Below are 23,122 nucleotides of genomic sequence, written 5' to 3'. Positions count from 1 at the left end.
TCTAACCTGCCTGTCTCGCTGTCACGTGGGGGTCGCCTGATTTGAAAATGGGGTTGCGAGAGAAACTCTTTAATTGCACTTGGTTCATAGAACCGGGGTTATGTCAGTAACCTCCGGTAGCCGCTAGATGTGACTGTAATAAACAGAGGGGTTTCTGTTTTCTTCCTACAAATGTGGCTCTATCTTTTGATTGGTTTAAACTACATATTATGACCCCATCACTGAAAGGTTAGACTCTCAGGAACACGTATGTCTTCTGTTTCTCTTTACAAAACCCAACAAGCCTCATTAGAACAGAGTGGACAAGACCAGGCACTAAATCAGACTGGGGGGAAAAGAACATCAAGATCAAACAAAATGATTGTCTGATGATCTTCTGAACATCCCAAGACCTTTCTGATGCATTTCAGTCACTTCAAACCATACTTCCTTCAGATTAAATTAAGGTTAAATAAATAAAACTACTGTCAGACTGATTTGTAATAGCCCAATTAAAAAAGTTAACATTGGCTATTGATCAGGTTTTTTATAGGGTGGTGTTGCAAAATAAATTAGAACAAAATGTGGTCACTGGTCGAAGAAGTTTGGGAACCTCTGCTCTAACCTGTCTGTCTCTCTGTCTAACCTGTCTGCCTCTTTATTTAACCCATCTGTCTCTCTGTCTAACCTGTCTGTCTCTGTCTAACCTGTCTGTCTCTGTCTAACCTATCTGCCTCTCTGTCTAACCTGTCTATATCTTTATTTAACCCATCTGTCTCTCTGTCTAACCTGTCTGTCTCTCTGTCTAACCCATCTGTCTCTCTGTCTAACCTGTCTGCCTCTTTATTTAACCCATCTGTCTCTCTGTCTAACCTGTCGGTCTCTCTGTCTAACCTGTCTGTCTCTGTCTAACCTGTCTGTCTCTGTCTAACCTATCTGTCTCTCTGTCTAACCTGTCTGCCTTTTTATTTAACCCATCTGTCTCTCTGTCTAACCTGTCTGTCTCTGTCTAACCTGTCTGTCTCTGTCTAACCTGTCTGTCTCTGTCTAACCTGTCTGTCTCTGTCTAACCTATCTGTCTCTCTGTCTAACCTGTCTGCCTCTTTATTTAACCCATCTGTCTCTCTGTCTAACCTGTCTGTCTCTCTGTCTAACCTGTCTGTCTCTCTGTCTAACCTGTCTGCCTCTTTATTTAACCCATCTGTCTCTCTGTCTAACCTGTATGTCTCTGTCTAACCTGCCTGTCTCTCTGTCTAACCTGTCTGTCTCTGTCTAACCTGTCTGTCTCTGTCTAACCTATCTGTCTCTCTGTCTAACCTGTCTGTCTCTGTCTAACCTGTCTGTCTCTGTCTAACCTGTCTGTCTCTGTCTAACCTGTCTGTCTCTGTCTAACCTATCTGTCTCTCTGTCTAACCTGTCTGCCTCTTTATTTAACCCATCTGTCTCTCTGTCTAACCTGTCTGTCTCTGTCTAACCTCTCTGTCTCTGTCTAACCTGTATGTCTCTGTCTAACCTATCTGTCTCTCTGTCTAACCTGTCTGCCTCTTTATTTAACCCATCTGTCTCTCTGTCTAACCTGTCTGTCTCTGTCTAACCTGTCTGTCTCTGTCTAACCTGTCTGTCTCTGTCTAACCCATCTGTCTCTCTGTCTAACCTATCTGTCTCTCTGTCTAAATGTGTGTTTAACCTGTCTGTCTCTCTGTCTAACCTGTCTGTCTCTCTGTCTAACCTGTCTGCCTCTTTATTTAACCCATCTGTCTCTCTGTCTAACCTGTCTATCTCTGTCTAACCTGTCTGCCTCTCTGTCTAACCTGTCTGTCTCTCTGTCTAACCTGTCTGTCTCTGTCTAACCTGCCTGTCTCTCTGTCTAACCTGTCTGTCTCTGTCTAACCTGTCTGTCTCTGTCTAACCTATCTGTCTCTCTGTCTAACCTGTCTGTCTCTGTCTAACCTGTCTGTCTCTCTGTCTAACCTGTCTGTCTCTGTCTAACCTGTCTGTCTCTGTCTAACCTATCTGTCTCTCTGTCTAACCTGTTTGCCTCTTTATTTAACCCATCTGTCTCTCTGTCTAACCTGTCTGTCTCTGTCTAACCTGTCTGTCTCTGTCTAACCTGTATGTCTCTGTCTAACCTATCTGTCTCTCTGTCTAACCTGTCTGCCTCTTTATTTAACCCATCTGTCTCTCTGTCTAACCTGTCTGTCTCTGTCTAACCTGTCTGTCTCTGCCTAACCTGTCTGTCTCTGTCTAACCCATCTGTCTCTCTGTCTAACCTATCTGTCTCTCTGTCTAAATGTGTGTTTAACCTGTCTGTCTCTCTGTCTAACCTGTCTGTCTCTCTGTCTAACCTGTCTGCCTCTTTATTTAACCCATCTGTCTCTCTGTCTAACCTGTCTATCTCTGTCTAACCTGTCTGCCTCTCTGTCTAACCTGTCTGTCTCTGTCTAACCTGTCTGTCTCTGTCTAACCTATCTGTCTCTCTGCCTAACCTGTCTGCCTCTTTATTTAACCCATCTGTCTCTCTGTCTAACCTGTCTGTCTCTGTCTAACCTGTCTGTCTCTGTCTAACCTGCCTGTCTCTGTCTAACCTGTCTGTCTCTCTGTCTAATCTGTCTGCCTCTTTATTTAACCCATCTGTCTCTCTGTCTAAATATGTGTTTAACCTGTCTGTCTCTCTGTCTAACCTATCTGCCTCTCTGTCTAACCTGTCTGTCTCTTTCTAACCTGTCTGTCTCTGTCTAACCTGTCTGTCTCTGTCTAACCTGTCTGCCTCTCTGTCTAACCTGTCTGTCTCTGTCTAACCTGTTTGTCTCTGTCTAACCTATCTGCCTCTCTGTCTAACCTGTCTGTCTCTGTCTAACCTGTCTGTCTCTTTCTAACCTATCTGCCTCTCTGTCTAACCTATCTGTCTCTCTGTCTAAATGTGTGTTTAACCTGTCTGTCTCTCTGTCTAACCTATCTGTCTCTCTGTCTAACCTGTCTGCCTCTTTATTTAACCCATCTGTCTCTCTGTCTAACCTGTCTCTCTCTGTCTAACCTGTCTGTCTCTGTCTAACCTGTCTGTCTCTGTCTAACCTGTCTGTCTCTGTCTAACCTATCTGTCTCTCTGTCTAACCTGTCTACCTCTTTATTTAACCCATCTGTCTCTCTGTCTAACCTGTCTGTCTCTCTGTCTAACCTGTCTGTCTCTCTGTCTAACCTGTCTGCCTCTTTATTTAACCCATCTGTCTCTCTGTCTAACCTGTCTGTCTCTGTCTAACCTATCTGCCTCTCTGTCTAACCTGTCTGTCTCTGTCTAACCTGTCTGTCTCTGTCTAACCTGTCTGTCTCTGTCTAACCTGTCTGTCTCTGTCTAACCTATCTGCCTCTCTGTCTAACCTGTCTGTATCTGTCTAACCTGTCTGTCTCTGTCTAACCTGTCTGTCTCTGTCTAACCTGTCTGTCTCTGTCTAACCTATCTGCCTCTCTGTCTAACCTATCTGTCTCTCTGTCTAACCTGTCTGTCTCTGTCTAACCTGTCTGTCTCTCTGTCTAACCTGTCTGTCTCTGTCTAACCTGTCTGTCTCTGTCTAACCTATCTGTCTCTCTGTCTAACCTGTCTGTCTCTGTCTAACCTGTCTGTCTCTCTGTCTAACCTGTCTGTCTCTGTCTAACCTGTCTGTCTCTGTCTAACCTATCTGTCTCTCTGTCTAACCTGTCTGCCTCTTTATTTAACCCATCTGTCTCTCTGTCTAACCTGTCTGTCTCTGTCTAACCTGTCTGTCTCTGTCTAACCTGTCTGTCTCTCTGTCTAATCTGTCTGCCTCTTTATTTAACCCATCTGTCTCTCTGTCTAAATATGTATTTAACCTGTCTGTCTCTCTGTCTAACCTATCTGCCTCTCTGTCTAACCTGTCTGTCTCTTTCTAACCTGTCTGTCTCTGTCTAACCTGTCTGTCTCTGTCTAACCTGTCTGCCTCTCTGTCTAACCTGTCTGTCTCTTTATTTAACCCATCTGTCTCTCTGTCTAACCTGTCTGTCTCTGTCTAACCTGTCTGTCTCTGTCTAACCTGTCTGTCTCTGTCTAACCTATCTGCCTCTCTGTCTAACCTATCTGTCTCTCTGTCTAACCTGTCTGTCTCTGTCTAACCTGTCTGTCTCTCTGTCTAACCTGTCTGTCTCTGTCTAACCTGTCTGTCTCTGTCTAACCTATCTGTCTCTCTGTCTAACCTGTCTGTCTCTGTCTAACCTGTCTGTCTCTCTGTCTAACCTGTCTGTCTCTGTCTAACCTGTCTGTCTCTGTCTAACCTATCTGTCTCTCTGTCTAACCTGTCTGCCTCTTTATTTAACCCATCTGTCTCTCTGTCTAACCTGTCTGTCTCTGTCTAACCTGTCTGTCTCTGTCTAACCTGTCTGTCTCTCTGTCTAATCTGTCTGCCTCTTTATTTAACCCATCTGTCTCTCTGTCTAAATATGTGTTTAACCTGTCTGTCTCTCTGTCTAACCTATCTGCCTCTCTGTCTAACCTGTCTGTCTCTTTCTAACCTGTCTGTCTCTGTCTAACCTGTCTGTCTCTGTCTAACCTGTCTGCCTCTCTGTCTAACCTGTCTGTCTCTTTATTTAACCCATCTGTCTCTCTGTCTAACCTGTCTGTCTCTGTCTAACCTGTCTGTCTCTGTCTAACCTGTATGTCTCTGTCTAACCTATCTGTCTCTCTGTCTAACCTGTCTGCCTCTTTATTTAACCCATCTGTCTCTCTGTCTAACCTATCTGCCTCTCTGTCTAACCTGTCTGTCTCTTTCTAACCTGTCTGTCTCTGTCTAACCTGTCTGTCTCTGTCTAACCTGTCTGCCTCTCTGTCTAACCTGTCTGTCTCTCTGTCTAACCTGTCTGTCTCTGTCTAACCTGTCTGTCTCTGTCTAACCTATCTGTCTCTCTGTCTAACCTGTCTGCCTCTTTATTTAACCCATCTGTCTCTCTGTCTAACCTGTCTGTCTCTGTCTAACCTGTCTGTCTCTCTGTCTAATCTGTCTGCCTCTTTATTTAACCCATCTGTCTCTCTGTCTAAATATGTGTTTAACCTGTCTGTCTCTCTGTCTAACCTATCTGCCTCTCTGTCTAACCTGTCTGTCTCTTTCTAACCTGTCTGTCTCTGTCTAACCTGTCTGTCTCTGTCTAACCTGTCTGCCTCTCTGTCTAACCTGTCTGTCTCTTTATTTAACCCATCTGTCTCTCTGTCTAACCTATCTGCCTCTCTGTCTAACCTGTCTGTCTCTTTCTAACCTGTCTGTCTCTGTCTAACCTGTCTGTCTCTGTCTAACCTGTCTGCCTCTCTGTCTAACCTGTCTGTCTCTTTATTTAACCCATCTGTCTCTCTGTCTAACCTGTCTGTCTCTGTCTAACCTGTCTGTCTCTGTCTAACCTGTCTGTCTCTGTCTAACCTATCTGCCTCTCTGTCTAACCTATCTGTCTCTCTGTCTAACCTGTCTGTCTCTGTCTAACCTGTCTGTCTCTCTGTCTAACCTGTCTGTCTCTGTCTAACCTGTCTGTCTCTGTCTAACCTATCTGTCTCTCTGTCTAACCTGTCTGTCTCTGTCTAACCTGTCTGTCTCTCTGTCTAACCTGTCTGTCTCTGTCTAACCTGTCTGTCTCTGTCTAACCTGTCTGTCTCTCTGTCTAATCTGTCTGCCTCTTTATTTAACCCATCTGTCTCTCTGTCTAAATATGTGTTTAACCTGTCTGTCTCTCTGTCTAACCTATCTGCCTCTCTGTCTAACCTGTCTGTCTCTTTCTAACCTGTCTGTCTCTGTCTAACCTATCTGTCTCTCTGTCTAACCTGTCTGTCTCTGTCTAACCTGTCTGTCTCTCTGTCTAACCTATCTGTCTCTCTGTCTAACCTGTCTGCCTCTTTATTTAACCCATCTGTCTCTCTGTCTAACCTGTCTGTCTCTGTCTAACCTGTCTGTCTCTCTGTCTAATCTGTCTGCCTCTTTATTTAACCCATCTGTCTCTCTGTCTAAATATGTGTTTAACCTGTCTGTCTCTCTGTCTAACCTATCTGCCTCTCTGTCTAACCTGTCTGTCTCTTTCTAACCTGTCTGTCTCTGTCTAACCTGTCTGTCTCTGTCTAACCTGTCTGCCTCTCTGTCTAACCTGTCTGTCTCTTTATTTAACCCATCTGTCTCTCTGTCTAACCTATCTGCCTCTCTGTCTAACCTGTCTGTCTCTTTCTAACCTGTCTGTCTCTGTCTAACCTGTCTGTCTCTGTCTAACCTGTCTGCCTCTCTGTCTAACCTGTCTGTCTCTTTATTTAACCCATCTGTCTCTCTGTCTAACCTGTCTGTCTCTGTCTAACCTGTCTGTCTCTGTCTAACCTGTCTGTCTCTGTCTAACCTATCTGCCTCTCTGTCTAACCTATCTGTCTCTCTGTCTAACCTGTCTGTCTCTGTCTAACCTGTCTGTCTCTCTGTCTAACCTGTCTGTCTCTGTCTAACCTGTCTGTCTCTGTCTAACCTATCTGTCTCTCTGTCTAACCTGTCTGTCTCTGTCTAACCTGTCTGTCTCTCTGTCTAACCTGTCTGTCTCTGTCTAACCTGTCTGTCTCTGTCTAACCTATCTGTCTCTCTGTCTAACCTGTCTGCCTCTTTATTTAACCCATCTGTCTCTCTGTCTAACCTGTCTGTCTCTGTCTAACCTGTCTGTCTCTGTCTAACCTGTCTGTCTCTCTGTCTAATCTGTCTGCCTCTTTATTTAACCCATCTGTCTCTCTGTCTAAATATGTGTTTAACCTGTCTGTCTCTCTGTCTAACCTATCTGCCTCTCTGTCTAACCTGTCTGTCTCTTTCTAACCTGTCTGTCTCTGTCTAACCTGTCTGTCTCTGTCTAACCTGTCTGCCTCTCTGTCTAACCTGTCTGTCTCTTTATTTAACCCATCTGTCTCTCTGTCTAACCTGTCTGTCTCTGTCTAACCTGTCTGTCTCTGTCTAACCTGTATGTCTCTGTCTAACCTATCTGTCTCTCTGTCTAACCTGTCTGCCTCTTTATTTAACCCATCTGTCTCTCTGTCTAACCTGTCTGTCTCTGTCTAACCTGTCTGTCTCTGCCTAACCTGTCTGTCTCTGTCTAACCCATCTGTCTCTCTGTCTAACCTATCTGTCTCTCTGTCTAAATGTGTGTTTAACCTGTCTGTCTCTCTGTCTAACCTGTCTGTCTCTCTGTCTAACCTGTCTGCCTCTTTATTTAACCCATCTGTCTCTCTGTCTAACCTGTCTATCTCTGTCTAACCTGTCTGCCTCTCTGTCTAACCTGTCTGTCTCTGTCTAACCTGTCTGTCTCTGTCTAACCTATCTGTCTCTCTGCCTAACCTGTCTGCCTCTTTATTTAACCCATCTGTCTCTCTGTCTAACCTGTCTGTCTCTGTCTAACCTGTCTGTCTCTGTCTAACCTGCCTGTCTCTGTCTAACCTGTCTGTCTCTCTTTCTAATCTGTCTGCCTCTTTATTTAACCCATCTGTCTCTCTGTCTAAATATGTGTTTAACCTGTCTGTCTCTCTGTCTAACCTATCTGCCTCTCTGTCTAACCTGTCTGTCTCTTTCTAACCTGTCTGTCTCTGTCTAACCTGTCTGTCTCTGTCTAACCTATCTGCCTCTCTGTCTAACCTGTCTGTCACTGTCTAACCTGTCTGTCTCTTTCTAACCTATCTGCCTCTCTGTCTAACCTATCTGTCTCTCTGTCTAACCTGTCTACCTCTTTATTTAACCCATCTGTCTCTCTGTCTAACCTGTCTGTCTCTCTGTCTAACCTGTCTGTCTCTCTGTCTAACCTGTCTGCCTCTTTATTTAACCCATCTGTCTCTCTGTCTAACCTGTCTGTCTCTGTCTAACCTATCTGCCTCTCTGTCTAACCTGTCTGTCTCTGTCTAACCTGTCTGTCTCTGTCTAACCTATCTGTCTCTCTGTCTAACCTGTCTACCTCTTTATTTAACCCATCTGTCTCTCTGTCTAACCTGTCTGTCTCTGTCTAACCTGTCTGTCTCTGTCTAACCTGTCTGTCTCTGTCTAACCCATCTGTCTCTCTGTCTAACCTATCTGTCTCTCTGTCTAAATGTGTGTTTAACCTGTCTGTCTCTCTGTCTAACCTGTCTGTCTCTTTATTTAACCCATCTGTCTCTCTGTCTAACCTGTCTGTCTCTGTCTAACCTGTCTGTCTCTGTCTAACCTGTATGTCTCTGTCTAACCTATCTGTCTCTCTGTCTAACCTGTCTGCCTCTTTATTTAACCCATCTGTCTCTCTGTCTAACCTATCTGCCTCTCTGTCTAACCTGTCTGTCTCTTTCTAACCTGTCTGTCTCTGTCTAACCTGTCTGTCTCTGTCTAACCTGTCTGCCTCTCTGTCTAACCTGTCTGTCTCTCTGTCTAACCTGTCTGTCTCTTTCTAACCTGTCTGTCTCTGTCTAACCTGTCTGTCTCTGTCTAACCCATCTGTCTCTCTGTCTAACCTATCTGTCTCTCTGTCTAAATGTGTGTTTAACCTGTCTGCCTCTCTGTCTAACCTGTCTGTCTCTGTCTAACCTGTCTGCCTCTCTGTCTAACCTGTCTGTCTCTTTATTTAACCCATCTGTCTCTCTGTCTAACCTGTCTGTCTCTGTCTAACCTGTCTGTCTCTGTCTAACCTGTATGTCTCTGTCTAACCTATCTGTCTCTCTGTCTAACCTGTCTGCCTCTTTATTTAACCCATCTGTCTCTCTGTCTAACCTATCTGCCTCTCTGTCTAACCTGTCTGTCTCTTTCTAACCTGTCTGTCTCTGTCTAACCTGTCTGTCTCTGTCTAACCTGTCTGCCTCTCTGTCTAACCTGTCTGTCTCTCTGTCTAACCTGTCTGTCTCTTTCTAACCTGTCTGTCTCTGTCTAACCTGTCTGTCTCTGTCTAACCTGTCTGCCTCTCTGTCTAACCTGTCTGCCTCTCTGTCTAACCTGTCTGTCTCTTTATTTAACCCATCTGTCTCTCTGTCTAACCTGTCTGTCTCTGTCTAACCTGTCTGTCTCTGTCTAACCTGTCTGTCTCTGTCTAACCTATCTGCCTCTCTGTCTAACCTATCTGTCTCTCTGTCTAACCTGTCTGTCTCTGTCTAACCTGTCTGTCTCTCTGTCTAACCTGTCTGTCTCTGTCTAACCTGTCTGTCTCTGTCTAACCTATCTGTCTCTCTGTCTAACCTGTCTGTCTCTGTCTAACCTGTCTGTCTCTCTGTCTAACCTGTCTGTCTCTGTCTAACCTGTCTGTCTGTCTCTGTCTAACCTATCTGTCTCTCTGTCTAACCTGTCTGCCTCTTTATTTAACCCATCTGTCTCTCTGTCTAACCTGTCTGTCTCTGTCTAACCTGTCTGTCTCTGTCTAACCTGTCTGTCTCTCTGTCTAATCTGTCTGCCTCTTTATTTAACCCATCTGTCTCTCTGTCTAAATATGTGTTTAACCTGTCTGTCTCTCTGTCTAACCTATCTGCCTCTCTGTCTAACCTGTCTGTCTCTTTCTAACCTGTCTGTCTCTGTCTAACCTGTCTGTCTCTGTCTAACCTGTCTGCCTCTCTGTCTAACCTGTCTGTCTCTTTATTTAACCCATCTGTCTCTCTGTCTAACCTGTCTGTCTCTGTCTAACCTGTCTGTCTCTGTCTAACCTGTATGTCTCTGTCTAACCTATCTGTCTCTCTGTCTAACCTGTCTGCCTCTTTATTTAACCCATCTGTCTCTCTGTCTAACCTGTCTGTCTCTGTCTAACCTGTCTGTCTCTGCCTAACCTGTCTGTCTCTGTCTAACCCATCTGTCTCTCTGTCTAACCTATCTGTCTCTCTGTCTAAATGTGTGTTTAACCTGTCTGTCTCTCTGTCTAACCTGTCTGTCTCTCTGTCTAACCTGTCTGCCTCTTTATTTAACCCATCTGTCTCTCTGTCTAACCTGTCTATCTCTGTCTAACCTGTCTGCCTCTCTGTCTAACCTGTCTGTCTCTGTCTAACCTGTCTGTCTCTGTCTAACCTATCTGTCTCTCTGCCTAACCTGTCTGCCTCTTTATTTAACCCATCTGTCTCTCTGTCTAACCTGTCTGTCTCTGTCTAACCTGTCTGTCTCTGTCTAACCTGCCTGTCTCTGTCTAACCTGTCTGTCTCTCTTTCTAATCTGTCTGCCTCTTTATTTAACCCATCTGTCTCTCTGTCTAAATATGTGTTTAACCTGTCTGTCTCTCTGTCTAACCTATCTGCCTCTCTGTCTAACCTGTCTGTCTCTTTCTAACGTGTCTGTCTCTGTCTAACCTGTCTGTCTCTGTCTAACCTGTCTGCCTCTCTGTCTAACCTGTCTGTCTCTGTCTAACCTGTTTGTCTCTGTCTAACCTATCTGCCTCTCTGTCTAACCTGTCTGTCACTGTCTAACCTGTCTGTCTCTTTCTAACCTATCTGCCTCTCTGTCTAACCTATCTGTCTCTCTGTCTAAATGTGTGTTTAACCTGTCTGTCTCTCTGTCTAACCTATCTGTCTCTCTGTCTAACCTGTCTGCCTCTTTATTTAACCCATCTGTCTCTCTGTCTAACCTGTCTGTCTCTGTCTAACCTGTCTGTCTCTGTCTAACCTGTCTGTCTCTGTCTAACCTGTCTGTCTCTGTCTAACCTATCTGTCTCTCTGTCTAACCTGTCTACCTCTTTATTTAACCCATCTGTCTCTCTGTCTAACCTGTCTGTCTCTCTGTCTAACCTGTCTGTCTCTCTGTCTAACCTGTCTGCCTCTTTATTTAACCCATCTGTCTCTCTGTCTAACCTGTCTGTCTCTGTCTAACCTATCTGCCTCTCTGTCTAACCTGTCTGTCTCTGTCTAACCTGTCTGTCTCTGTCTAACCTATCTGTCTCTCTGTCTAACCTGTCTACCTCTTTATTTAACCCATCTGTCTCTCTGTCTAACCTGTCTGTCTCTGTCTAACCTGTCTGTCTCTGTCTAACCTGTCTGTCTCTGTCTAACCCATCTGTCTCTCTGTCTAACCTATCTGTCTCTCTGTCTAAATGTGTGTTTAACCTGTCTGCCTCTCTGTCTAACCTGTCTGTCTCTTTCTAACCTGTCTGTCTCTGTCTAACCTGTCTGTCTCTGTCTAACCTGTCTGCCTCTCTGTCTAACCTGTCTGTCTCTTTATTTAACCCATCTGTCTCTCTGTCTAACCTGTCTGTCTCTGTCTAACCTGTCTGTCTCTGTCTAACCTGTATGTCTCTGTCTAACCTATCTGTCTCTCTGTCTAACCTGTCTGCCTCTTTATTTAACCCATCTGTCTCTCTGTCTAACCTATCTGCCTCTCTGTCTAACCTGTCTGTCTCTTTCTAACCTGTCTGTCTCTGTCTAACCTGTCTGTCTCTGTCTAACCTGTCTGCCTCTCTGTCTAACCTGTCTGTCTCTCTGTCTAACCTGTCTGTCTCTGTCTAACCTGTCTGTCTCTGTCTAACCTATCTGTCTCTCTGTCTAACCTGTCTGCCTCTTTATTTAACCCATCTGTCTCTCTGTCTAACCTGTCTGTCTCTGTCTAACCTGTCTGTCTCTCTGTCTAATCTGTCTGCCTCTTTATTTAACCCATCTGTCTCTCTGTCTAAATATGTGTTTAACCTGTCTGTCTCTCTGTCTAACCTATCTGCCTCTCTGTCTAACCTGTCTGTCTCTTTCTAACCTGTCTGTCTCTGTCTAACCTGACTGTCTCTGTCTAACCTGTCTGCCTCTCTGTCTAACCTGTCTGTCTCTTTATTTAACCCATCTGTCTCTCTGTCTAACCTATCTGCCTCTCTGTCTAACCTGTCTGTCTCTTTCTAACCTGTCTGTCTCTGTCTAACCTGTCTGTCTCTGTCTAACCTGTCTGCCTCTCTGTCTAACCTGTCTGTCTCTTTATTTAACCCATCTGTCTCTCTGTCTAACCTGTCTGTCTCTGTCTAACCTGTCTGTCTCTGTCTAACCTGTCTGTCTCTGTCTAACCTATCTGCCTCTCTGTCTAACCTATCTGTCTCTCTGTCTAACCTGTCTGTCTCTGTCTAACCTGTCTGTCTCTCTGTCTAACCTGTCTGTCTCTGTCTAACCTGTCTGTCTCTGTCTAACCTATCTGTCTCTCTGTCTAACCTGTCTGTCTCTGTCTAACCTGTCTGTCTCTCTGTCTAACCTGTCTGTCTCTGTCTAACCTGTCTGTCTCTGTCTAACCTATCTGTCTCTCTGTCTAACCTGTCTGCCTCTTTATTTAACCCATCTGTCTCTCTGTCTAACCTGTCTGTCTCTGTCTAACCTGTCTGTCTCTGTCTAACCTGTCTGTCTCTCTGTCTAATCTGTCTGCCTCTTTATTTAACCCATCTGTCTCTCTGTCTAAATATGTGTTTAACCTGTCTGTCTCTCTGTCTAACCTATCTGCCTCTCTGTCTAACCTGTCTGTCTCTTTCTAACCTGTCTGTCTCTGTCTAACCTGTCTGTCTCTGTCTAACCTGTCTGCCTCTCTGTCTAACCTGTCTGTCTCTTTATTTAACCCATCTGTCTCTCTGTCTAACCTGTCTGTCTCTGTCTAACCTGTCTGTCTCTGTCTAACCTGTATGTCTCTGTCTAACCTATCTGTCTCTCTGTCTAACCTGTCTGCCTCTTTATTTAACCCATCTGTCTCTCTGTCTAACCTGTCTGTCTCTGTCTAACCTGTCTGTCTCTGCCTAACCTGTCTGTCTCTGTCTAACCCATCTGTCTCTCTGTCTAACCTATCTGTCTCTCTGTCTAAATGTGTGTTTAACCTGTCTGTCTCTCTGTCTAACCTGTCTGTCTCTCTGTCTAACCTGTCTGCCTCTTTATTTAACCCATCTGTCTCTCTGTCTAACCTGTCTATCTCTGTCTAACCTGTCTGCCTCTCTGTCTAACCTGTCTGTCTCTGTCTAACCTGTCTGTCTCTGTCTAACCTATCTGTCTCTCTGCCTAACCTGTCTGCCTCTTTATTTAAGCCATCTGTCTCTCTGTCTAACCTGTCTGTCTCTGTCTAACCTGTCTGTCTCTGTCTAACCTGCCTGTCTCTGTCTAACCTGTCTGTCTCTCTTTCTAATCTGTCTGCCTCTTTATTTAACCCATCTGTCTCTCTGTCTAAATATGTGTTTAACCTGTCTGTCTCTCTGTCTAACCTATCTGCCTCTCTGTCTAACCTGTCTGTCTCTTTCTAACCTGTCTGTCTCTGTCTAACCTGTCTGTCTCTGTCTAACCTGTCTGCCTCTCTGTCTAACCTGTCTGTCTCTGTCTAACCTGTTTGTCTCTGTCTAACCTATCTGCCTCTCTGTCTAACCTGTCTGTCACTGTCTAACCTGTCTGTCTCTTTCTAACCTATCTGCCTCTCTGTCTAACCTATCTGTCTCTCTGTCTAAATGTGTGTTTAACCTGTCTGTCTCTCTGTCTAACCTATCTGTCTCTCTGTCTAACCTGTCTGCCTCTTTATTTAACCCATCTGTCTCTCTGTCTAACCTGTCTGTCTCTGTCTAACCTGTCTGTCTCTGTCTAACCTGTCTGTCTCTGTCTAACCTGTCTGTCTCTGTCTAACCTATCTGTCTCTCTGTCTAACCTGTCTACCTCTTTATTTAACCCATCTGTCTCTCTGTCTAACCTGTCTGTCTCTCTGTCTAACCTGTCTGTCTCTCTGTCTAACCTGTCTGCCTCTTTATTTAACCCATCTGTCTCTCTGTCTAACCTGTCTGTCTCTGTCTAACCTATCTGCCTCTCTGTCTAACCTGTCTGTCTCTGTCTAACCTGTCTGTCTCTGTCTAACCTGTCTGTCTCTGTCTAACCTATCTGCCTCTCTGTCTAACCTGTCTGTCTCTGTCTAACCTGTCTGTCTCTGTCTAACCTGTCTGTCTCTGTCTAACCTGTCTGTCTCTGTCTAACCTATCTGCCTCTCTGTCTAACCTATCTGTCTCTCTGTCTAACCTGTCTGTCTCTCTGTCTAACCTGTCTGTCTCTGTCTAACCTGTCTGTCTCTGTCTAACCTATCTGTCTCTCTGTCTAACCTGTCTGTCTCTGTCTAACCTGTCTGTCTCTCTGTCTAACCTGTCTGTCTCTGTCTAACCTGTCTGTCTCTGTCTAACCTATCTGTCTCTCTGTCTAACCTGTCTGCCTCTTTATTTAACCCATCTGTCTCTCTGTCTAACCTGTCTGTCTCTGTCTAACCTGTCTGTCTCTGTCTAACCTGTCTGTCTCTCTGTCTAATCTGTCTGCCTCTTTATTTAACCCATCTGTCTCTCTGTCTAAATATGTGTTTAACCTGTCTGTCTCTCTGTCTAACCTATCTGCCTCTCTGTCTAACCTGTCTGTCTCTTTCTAACCTGTCTGTCTCTGTCTAACCTGTCTGTCTCTGTCTAACCTGTCTGCCTCTCTGTCTAACCTGTCTGTCTCTGTCTAACCTGTTTGTCTCTGTCTAACCTATCTGCCTCTCTGTCTAACCTGTCTGTCTCTGTCTAACCTGTCTGTCTCTTTCTAACCTATCTGCCTCTCTGTCTAACCTATCTGTCTCTCTGTCTAAATGTGTGTTTAACCTGTCTGTCTCTCTGTCTAACCTATCTGTCTCTCTGTCTAACCTGTCTGTCTCTGTCTAACCTGTCTGTCTCTGTCTAACCTATCTGTCTCTCTGTCTAACCTGTCTGCCTCTTTATTTAACCCATCTGTCTCTCTGTCTAACCTGTCTGTCTCTGTCTAACCTGTCTGTCTCTGTCTAACCTGTCTATCTCTGTCTAACCTGTCTGCCTCTCTGTCTAACCTGTCTGTCTCTGTCTAACCTGTCTGTCTCTGTCTAACCTATCTGTCTCTCTGCCTAACCTGTCTGCCTCTTTATTTAACCCATCTGTCTCTCTGTCTAACCTGTCTGTCTCTGTCTAACCTGTCTGTCTCTGTCTAACCTGCCTGTCTCTGTCTAACCTGTCTGTCTCTCTGTCTAATCTGTCTGCCTCTTTATTTAACCCATCTGTCTCTGTGTCTAAATATGTGTTTAACCTGTCTGTCTCTCTGTCTAACCTATCTGCCTCTCTGTCTAACCTGTCTGTCTCTTTCTAACCTATCTGCCTCTCTGTCTAACCTATCTGTCTCTCTGTCTAAATGTGTGTTTAACCTGTCTGTCTCTCTGTCTAACCTATCTGTCTCTCTGTCTAACCTGTCTGCCTCTTTATTTAACCCATCTGTCTCTCTGTCTAACCTGTCTGTCTCTGTCTAACCTGTCTGTCTCTGTCTAACCTGTCTGTCTCTGTCTAACCTGTCTGTCTCTGTCTAACCTATCTGTCTCTCTGTCTAACCTGTCTACCTCTTTATTTAACCCATCTGTCTCTCTGTCTAACCTGTCTGTCTCTCTGTCTAACCTGTCTGTCTCTCTGTCTAACCTGTCTGCCTCTTTATTTAACCCATCTGTCTCTCTGTCTAACCTGTCTGTCTCTGTCTAACCTATCTGCCTCTCTGTCTAACCTGTCTGTCTCTGTCTAACCTGTCTGTCTCTGTCTAACCTGTCTGTCTCTGTCTAACCTATCTGCCTCTCTGTCTAACCTGTCTGTCTCTGTCTAACCTGTCTGTCTCTGTCTAACCTGTCTGTCTCTGTCTAACCTGTCTGTCTCTGTCTAACCTATCTGCCTCTCTGTCTAACCTATCTGTCTCTCTGTCTAACCTGTCTGTCTCTCTGTCTAACCTGTCTGTCTCTGTCTAACCTGTCTGTCTCTGTCTAACCTATCTGTCTCTCTGTCTAACCTGTCTGTCTCTGTCTAACCTGTCTGTCTCTCTGTCTAACCTGTCTGTCTCTGTCTAACCTGTCTGTCTCTGTCTAACCTATCTGTCTCTCTGTCTAACCTGTCTGCCTCTTTATTTAACCCATCTGTCTCTCTGTCTAACCTGTCTGTCTCTGTCTAACCTGTCTGTCTCTGTCTAACCTGTCTGTCTCTCTGTCTAATCTGTCTGCCTCTTTATTTAACCCATCTGTCTCTCTGTCTAAATATGTGTTTAACCTGTCTGTCTCTCTGTCTAACCTATCTGCCTCTCTGTCTAACCTGTCTGTCTCTTTCTAACCTGTCTGTCTCTGTCTAACCTGTCTGTCTCTGTCTAACCTGTCTGCCTCTCTGTCTAACCTGTCTGTCTCTGTCTAACCTGTTTGTCTCTGTCTAACCTATCTGCCTCTCTGTCTAACCTGTCTGTCTCTGTCTAACCTGTCTGTCTCTTTCTAACCTATCTGCCTCTCTGTCTAACCTATCTGTCTCTCTGTCTAAATGTGTGTTTAACCTGTCTGTCTCTCTGTCTAACCTATCTGTCTCTCTGTCTAACCTGTCTGTCTCTGTCTAACCTGTCTGTCTCTGTCTAACCTATCTGTCTCTCTGTCTAACCTGTCTGCCTCTTTATTTAACCCATCTGTCTCTCTGTCTAACCTGTCTGTCTCTGTCTAACCTGTCTGTCTCTGTCTAACCTGTCTATCTCTGTCTAACCTGTCTGCCTCTCTGTCTAACCTGTCTGTCTCTGTCTAACCTGTCTGTCTCTGTCTAACCTATCTGTCTCTCTGCCTAACCTGTCTGCCTCTTTATTTAACCCATCTGTCTCTCTGTCTAACCTGTCTGTCTCTGTCTAACCTGTCTGTCTCTGTCTAACCTGCCTGTCTCTGTCTAACCTGTCTGTCTCTCTGTCTAATCTGTCTGCCTCTTTATTTAACCCATCTGTCTCTGTGTCTAAATATGTGTTTAACCTGTCTGTCTCTCTGTCTAACCTATCTGCCTCTCTGTCTAACCTGTCTGTCTCTGTCTAACCTGTCTGTCTCTGTCTAACCTGTCTGCCTCTCTGTCTAACCTGTCTGTCTCTGTCTAACCTGTTTGTCTCTGTCTAACCTATCTGCCTCTCTGTCTAACCTGTCTGTCTCTGTCTAACCTGTCTGTCTCTTTCTAACCTATCTGCCTCTCTGTCTAACCTATCTGTCTCTCTGTCTAAATGTGTGTTTAACCTGTCTGTCTCTCTGTCTAACCTATCTGTCTCTCTGTCTAACCTGTCTGTCTCTGTCTAACCTATCTGTCTCTCTGTCTAACCTGTCTGCCTCTTTATTTAACCCATCTGTCTCTCTGTCTAAATATGTGTTTAACCTGTCTGTCTCTCTGTCTAACCTATCTGCCTCTCTTTCTAACCTGTCTGTCTCTGTCTAACCTGTCTGTCTCTGTCTAACCTGTCTGCCTCTCTGTCTAACCTGTCTGTCTCTGTCTAACCTGTTTGTCTCTGTCTAACCTATCTGCCTCTCTGTCTAACCTGTCTGTCTCTGTCTAACCTGTCTGTCTCTTTCTAACCTATCTGCCTCTCTGTCTAACCTATCTGTCTCTCTGTCTAAATGTGTGTTTAACCTGTCTGTCTCTCTGTCTAACCTATCTGTCTCTCTGTCTAACCTGTCTGTCTCTGTCTAACCTATCTGTCTCTCTGTCTAACCTGTCTGCCTCTTTATTTAACCCATCTGTCTCTCTGTCTAACCTGTCTGTCTCTGTCTAACCTGTCTGTCTCTGTCTAACCTGTCTGTCTCTGTCTAACCTGTCTGTCTCTGTCTAACCTATCTGTCTCTCTGTCTAACCTGTCTGCCTCTTTATTTAACCCATCTGTCTCTCTGTCTAACCTGTCTGTCTCTCTGTCTAACCTGTCTGTCTCTCTGTCTAACCTGTCTGCCTCTTTATTTAACCCATCTGTCTCTCTGTCTAACCTGTCTGTCTCTTTCTAACCTATCTGCCTCTCTGTCTAACCTGTCTGTCTCTGTCTAACCTGTCTGTCTCTGTCTAACCTATCTGCCTCTCTGTCTAACCTGTCTGTCTCTGTCTAACCTGTCTGTCTCTGTCTAACCTGTCTGTCTCTGTCTAACCTGTCTGTCTCTGTCTAACCTATCTGCCTCTCTGTCTAACCTATCTGTCTCTCTGTCTAACCTGTCTGTCTCTGTCTAACCTGTCTGTCTCTGTCTAACCTGTCTGTCTCTGTCTAACCTATCTGTCTCTCTGTCTAACCTGTCTGTCTCTGTCTAACCTGTCTGTCTCTCTGTCTAACCTGTCTGTCTCTGTCTAACCTGTCTGTCTCTGTCTAACCTATCTGTCTCTCTGTCTAACCTGTCTGCCTCTTTATTTAACCCATCTGTCTCTCTGTCTAACCTGTCTGTCTCTGTCTAACCTGTCTGTCTCTCTGTCTAACCTGTCTGTCTCTGTCTAACCTGCCTGTCTCTGTCTAACCTGTCTGTCTCTCTGTCTAATCTGTCTGCCTCTTTATTTAACCCATCTGTCTCTCTGTCTAAATATGTGTTTAACCTGTCTGTCTCTCTGTCTAACCTGTCTGTCTCTGTCTAACCTGTCTGTCTCTGTCTAACCTGTCTGTCTCTGTCTAACCTGTCTGTGTCTGTCTAACCTATCTGTCTCTCTGTCTAACCTGTCTGCCTCTTTATTTAACCCATCTGTCTCTCTGTCTAACCTGTCTGTCTCTCTGTCTAACCTGTCTGTCTCTCTGTCTAACCTGTCTGCCTCTTTATTTAACCCATCTGTCTCTCTGTCTAACCTGTCTGTCTCTGTCTAACCTATCTGCCTCTCTGTCTAACCTGTCTGTCTCTGTCTAACCTGTCTGTCTCTTTCTAACCTATCTGCCTCTCTGTCTAACCTGTCTGTCTCTGTCTAACCTGTCTGTCTCTGTCTAACCTATCTGCCTCTCTGTCTAACCTGTCTGTCTCTGTCTAACCTGTCTGTCTCTGTCTAACCTGTCTGTCTCTGTCTAACCTGTCTGTCTCTGTCTAACCTATCTGCCTCTCTGTCTAACCTATCTGCCTCTCTGTCTAACCTATCTGTCTCTCTGTCTAACCTGTCTGCCTCTTTATTTAACCCATCTGTCTCTCTGTCTAAATGTGTGTTTAACCTGTCTGTCTCTCTGTCTAACCTGTCTGTCTCTTTGTCTAACCTGTCTGCCTCTCTGTCTAACCTGTCTGTCTCTTTGTCCAACCTGTCTGCCTCTCTGTCTAACCTGTCTGTCTCTTTGTCTAACCTGTCTGCCTCTCTGTCTAACCTGTCTGTCTCTGTCTAACCTGTCTGTCTCTTTCTAACCTGTCTGTCTCTTTCTAATCTATCCGTCTCTGTCTAACCTGTCTGTCTCTGTTTAACCTGTCTGTCTCTGTCTAACCTGTCTGTCTCTCTGTCTAACCTGTCTGTCTCTGTCTAACCTATCTGTCTCTCTGTCTAACCTGTCTGCCTCTTTATTTAACCCATCTGTCTCTCTGTCTAACCTGTCTGTCTCTGTCTAACCTGTCTGTCTCTGTCTAACCTGTCTGTCTCTGTCTAACCTGTCTGTCTCTGTCTAACCTATCTGTCTCTCTGTCTAACCTGTCTGCCTCTTTATTTAACCCATCTGTCTCTCTGTCTAACCTGTCTGTCTCTCTGTCTAACCTGTCTGTCTCTCTGTCTAACCTGTCTGCCTCTTTATTTAACCCATCTGTCTCTCTGTCTAACCTGTCTGTCTCTGTCTAACCTATCTGCCTCTCTGTCTAACCTATCTGCCTCTCTGTCTAACCTGTCTGTCTCTTTCTAACCTATCTGCCTCTCTGTCTAACCTGTCTGTCTCTGTCTAACCTGTCTGTCTCTGTCTAACCTATCTGCCTCTCTGTCTAACCTGTCTGTCTCTGTCTAACCTGTCTGTCTCTGTCTAACCTGTCTGTCTCTGTCTAACCTGTCTGTCTCTGTCTAACCTATCTGCCTCTCTGTCTAACCTATCTGTCTCTCTGTCTAACCTGTCTGTCTCTGTCTAACCTATCTGTCTCTCTGTCTAACCTGTCTGCCTCTTTATTTAACCCATCTGTCTCTCTGTCTAACCTGTCTGTCTCTGTCTAACCTGTCTGTCTCTCTGTCTAACCTGTCTGTCTCTGTCTAACCTGCCTGTCTCTGTCTAACCTGTCTGTCTCTCTGTCTAATCTGTCTGCCTCTTTATTTAACCCATCTGTCTCTCTGTCTAAATATGTGTTTAACCTGTCTGTCTCTCTGTCTAACCTGTCTGTCTCTGTCTAACCTGTCTGTCTCTGTCTAACCTGTCTGTCTCTGTCTAACCTGTCTGTGTCTGTCTAACCTATCTGTCTCTCTGTCTAACCTGTCTGCCTCTTTATTTAACCCATCTGTCTCTCTGTCTAACCTGTCTGTCTCTCTGTCTAACCTGTCTGTCTCTCTGTCTAACCTGTCTGCCTCTTTATTTAACCCATCTGTCTCTCTGTCTAACCTGTCTGTCTCTGTCTAACCTATCTGCCTCTCTGTCTAACCTGTCTGTCTCTGTCTAACCTGTCTGTCTCTTTCTAACCTATCTGCCTCTCTGTCTAACCTGTCTGTCTCTGTCTAACCTGTCTGTCTCTGTCTAACCTATCTGCCTCTCTGTCTAACCTGTCTGTCTCTGTCTAACCTGTCTGTCTCTGTCTAACCTGTCTGTCTCTGTCTAACCTGTCTGTCTCTGTCTAACCTATCTGCCTCTCTGTCTAACCTATCTGCCTCTCTGTCTAACCTATCTGTCTCTCTGTCTAACCTGTCTGCCTCTTTATTTAACCCATCTGTCTCTCTGTCTAAATGTGTGTTTAACCTGTCTGTCTCTCTGTCTAACCTGTCTGTCTCTTTGTCTAACCTGTCTGCCTCTCTGTCTAACCTGTCTGTCTCTTTGTCCAACCTGTCTGCCTCTCTGTCTAACCTGTCTGTCTCTTTGTCTAACCTGTCTGCCTCTCTGTCTAACCTGTCTGTCTCTGTCTAACCTGTCTGTCTCTTTCTAACCTGTCTGTCTCTTTCTAATCTATCCGTCTCTGTCTAACCTGTCTGTCTCTGTTTAACCTGTCTGTCTCTGTCTAACCTGTCTGTCTCTCTGTCTAACCTGTCTGTCTCTGTCTAACCTATCTGTCTCTCTGTCTAACCTGTCTGCCTCTTTATTTAACCCATCTGTCTCTCTGTCTAACCTGTCTGTCTCTGTCTAACCTGTCTGTCTCTGTCTAACCTGTCTGTCTCTGTCTAACCTGTCTGTCTCTGTCTAACCTATCTGTCTCTCTGTCTAACCTGTCTGCCTCTTTATTTAACCCATCTGTCTCTCTGTCTAACCTGTCTGTCTCTCTGTCTAACCTGTCTGTCTCTCTGTCTAACCTGTCTGCCTCTTTATTTAACCCATCTGTCTCTCTGTCTAACCTGTCTGTCTCTGTCTAACCTATCTGCCTCTCTGTCTAACCTGTCTGCCTCTCTGTCTAACCTGTCTGTCTCTTTCTAACCTATCTGCCTCTCTGTCTAACCTGTCTGTCTCTGTCTAACCTGTCTGTCTCTGTCTAACCTATCTGCCTCTCTGTCTAACCTGTCTGTCTCTGTCTAACCTGTCTGTCTCTGTCTAACCTGTCTGTCTCTGTCTAACCTGTCTGTCTCTGTCTAACCTATCTGCCTCTCTGTCTAACCTATCTGTCTCTCTGTCTAACCTGTCTGTCTCTGTCTAACCTGTCTGTCTCTGTCTAACCTGTCTGTCTCTGTCTAACCTATCTGTCTCTCTGTCTAACCTGTCTGTCTCTGTCTAACCTGTCTGTCTCTCTGTCTAACCTGTCTGTCTCTGTCTAACCTGTCTGTCTCTGTCTAACCTATCTGTCTCTCTGTCTAACCTGTCTGCCTCTTTATTTAACCCATCTGTCTCTCTGTCTAACCTGTCTGTCTCTGTCTAACCTGTCTGTCTCTCTGTCTAACCTGTCTGTCTCTGTCTAACCTGCCTGTCTCTGTCTAACCTGTCTGTCTCTCTGTCTAATCTGTCTGCCTCTTTATTTAACCCATCTGTCTCTCTGTCTAAATATGTGTTTAACCTGTCTGTCTCTCTGTCTAACCTGTCTGTCTCTGTCTAACCTGTCTGTCTCTGTCTAACCTGTCTGTCTCTGTCTAACCTGTCTGTGTCTGTCTAACCTATCTGTCTCTCTGTCTAACCTGTCTGCCTCTTTATTTAACCCATCTGTCTCTCTGTCTAACCTGTCTGTCTCTCTGTCTAACCTGTCTGTCTCTCTGTCTAACCTGTCTGCCTCTTTATTTAACCCATCTGTCTCTCTGTCTAACCTGTCTGTCTCTGTCTAACCTATCTGCCTCTCTGTCTAACCTGTCTGTCTCTGTCTAACCTGTCTGTCTCTTTCTAACCTATCTGCCTCTCTGTCTAACCTGTCTGTCTCTGTCTAACCTGTCTGTCTCTGTCTAACCTATCTGCCTCTCTGTCTAACCTGTCTGTCTCTGTCTAACCTGTCTGTCTCTGTCTAACCTGTCTGTCTCTGTCTAACCTGTCTGTCTCTGTCTAACCTATCTGCCTCTCTGTCTAACCTATCTGCCTCTCTGTCTAACCTATCTGTCTCTCTGTCTAACCTGTCTGCCTCTTTATTTAACCCATCTGTCTCTCTGTCTAAATGTGTGTTTAACCTGTCTGTCTCTCTGTCTAACCTGTCTGTCTCTTTGTCTAACCTGTCTGCCTCTCTGTCTAACCTGTCTGTCTCTTTGTCCAACCTGTCTGCCTCTCTGTCTAACCTGTCTGTCTCTTTGTCTAACCTGTCTGCCTCTCTGTCTAACCTGTCTGTCTCTGTCTAACCTGTCTGTCTCTTTCTAACCTGTCTGTCTCTTTCTAATCTATCCGTCTCTGTCTAACCTGTCTGTCTCTGTTTAACCTATCTGTCTCTGTCTAACCTGTCTGTCTCTGTCTAACCTGTCTATCTCTGTCTAACATGTCTGTCTCTGTCTAACCTGTCTGTCTCTGTCTAACCTATCTGTCTCGGTCTAACCTGTCTGCCTCTCTGTCTAACCTGTCTGACTCTCTGTCTAACCTGTCTGTCTCTGTCTAACCTGTCTGTCTCTGTCTAACCTATCTGCCTCTCTGTCTAACCTGTCTGTCTCTTTCTAACCTGTCTGTCTCTTTCTAATCTATCCGTCTCTGTCTAACCTGTCTGTCTCTGTTTAACCTGTCTGTCTCTGTCTAACCTGTCTGTCTCTGTCTAACCTGTCTGTCTCTGTCTAACATGTCTGTCTCTGTCTAACCTGTCTGTCTCTGTCTAACCTATCTGTCTCGGTCTAACCTGTCTGCCTCTCTGTCTAACCTGTCTGACTCTTTGTCTAACCTGTCTGTCTCTGTCTCTTTATTTAACCCATCTGTCTCTCTGTCTAAATGTGTGTCTAA

The 23,122-nt window shown here is 45.0% G+C and overlaps 1 protein-coding gene across 1 annotated transcript in view; it reads left to right on the top strand.

The window, feature by feature from the left end:
• Positions 1–23,122, top strand: part of LOC110504900 (SPARC (osteonectin), cwcv and kazal like domains proteoglycan 1) — a 449,363-nt gene that overhangs the window by 419,291 nt on the left and 6,950 nt on the right. The gene's annotated exons all lie outside the window — the stretch shown is intronic.

The sequence above is a fragment of the Oncorhynchus mykiss genome, chromosome 25, assembly GCF_057628025.1.
Source record: "Oncorhynchus mykiss isolate SJ-2025 chromosome 25, ASM5762802v1, whole genome shotgun sequence".
In the NCBI taxonomy this organism is placed as follows: Eukaryota; Metazoa; Chordata; class Actinopteri; order Salmoniformes; family Salmonidae; genus Oncorhynchus; species Oncorhynchus mykiss.
The sequence above is the reverse complement of the archived record's forward strand: the minus strand, read 5'-3'. Positions and strand labels throughout refer to the sequence as shown.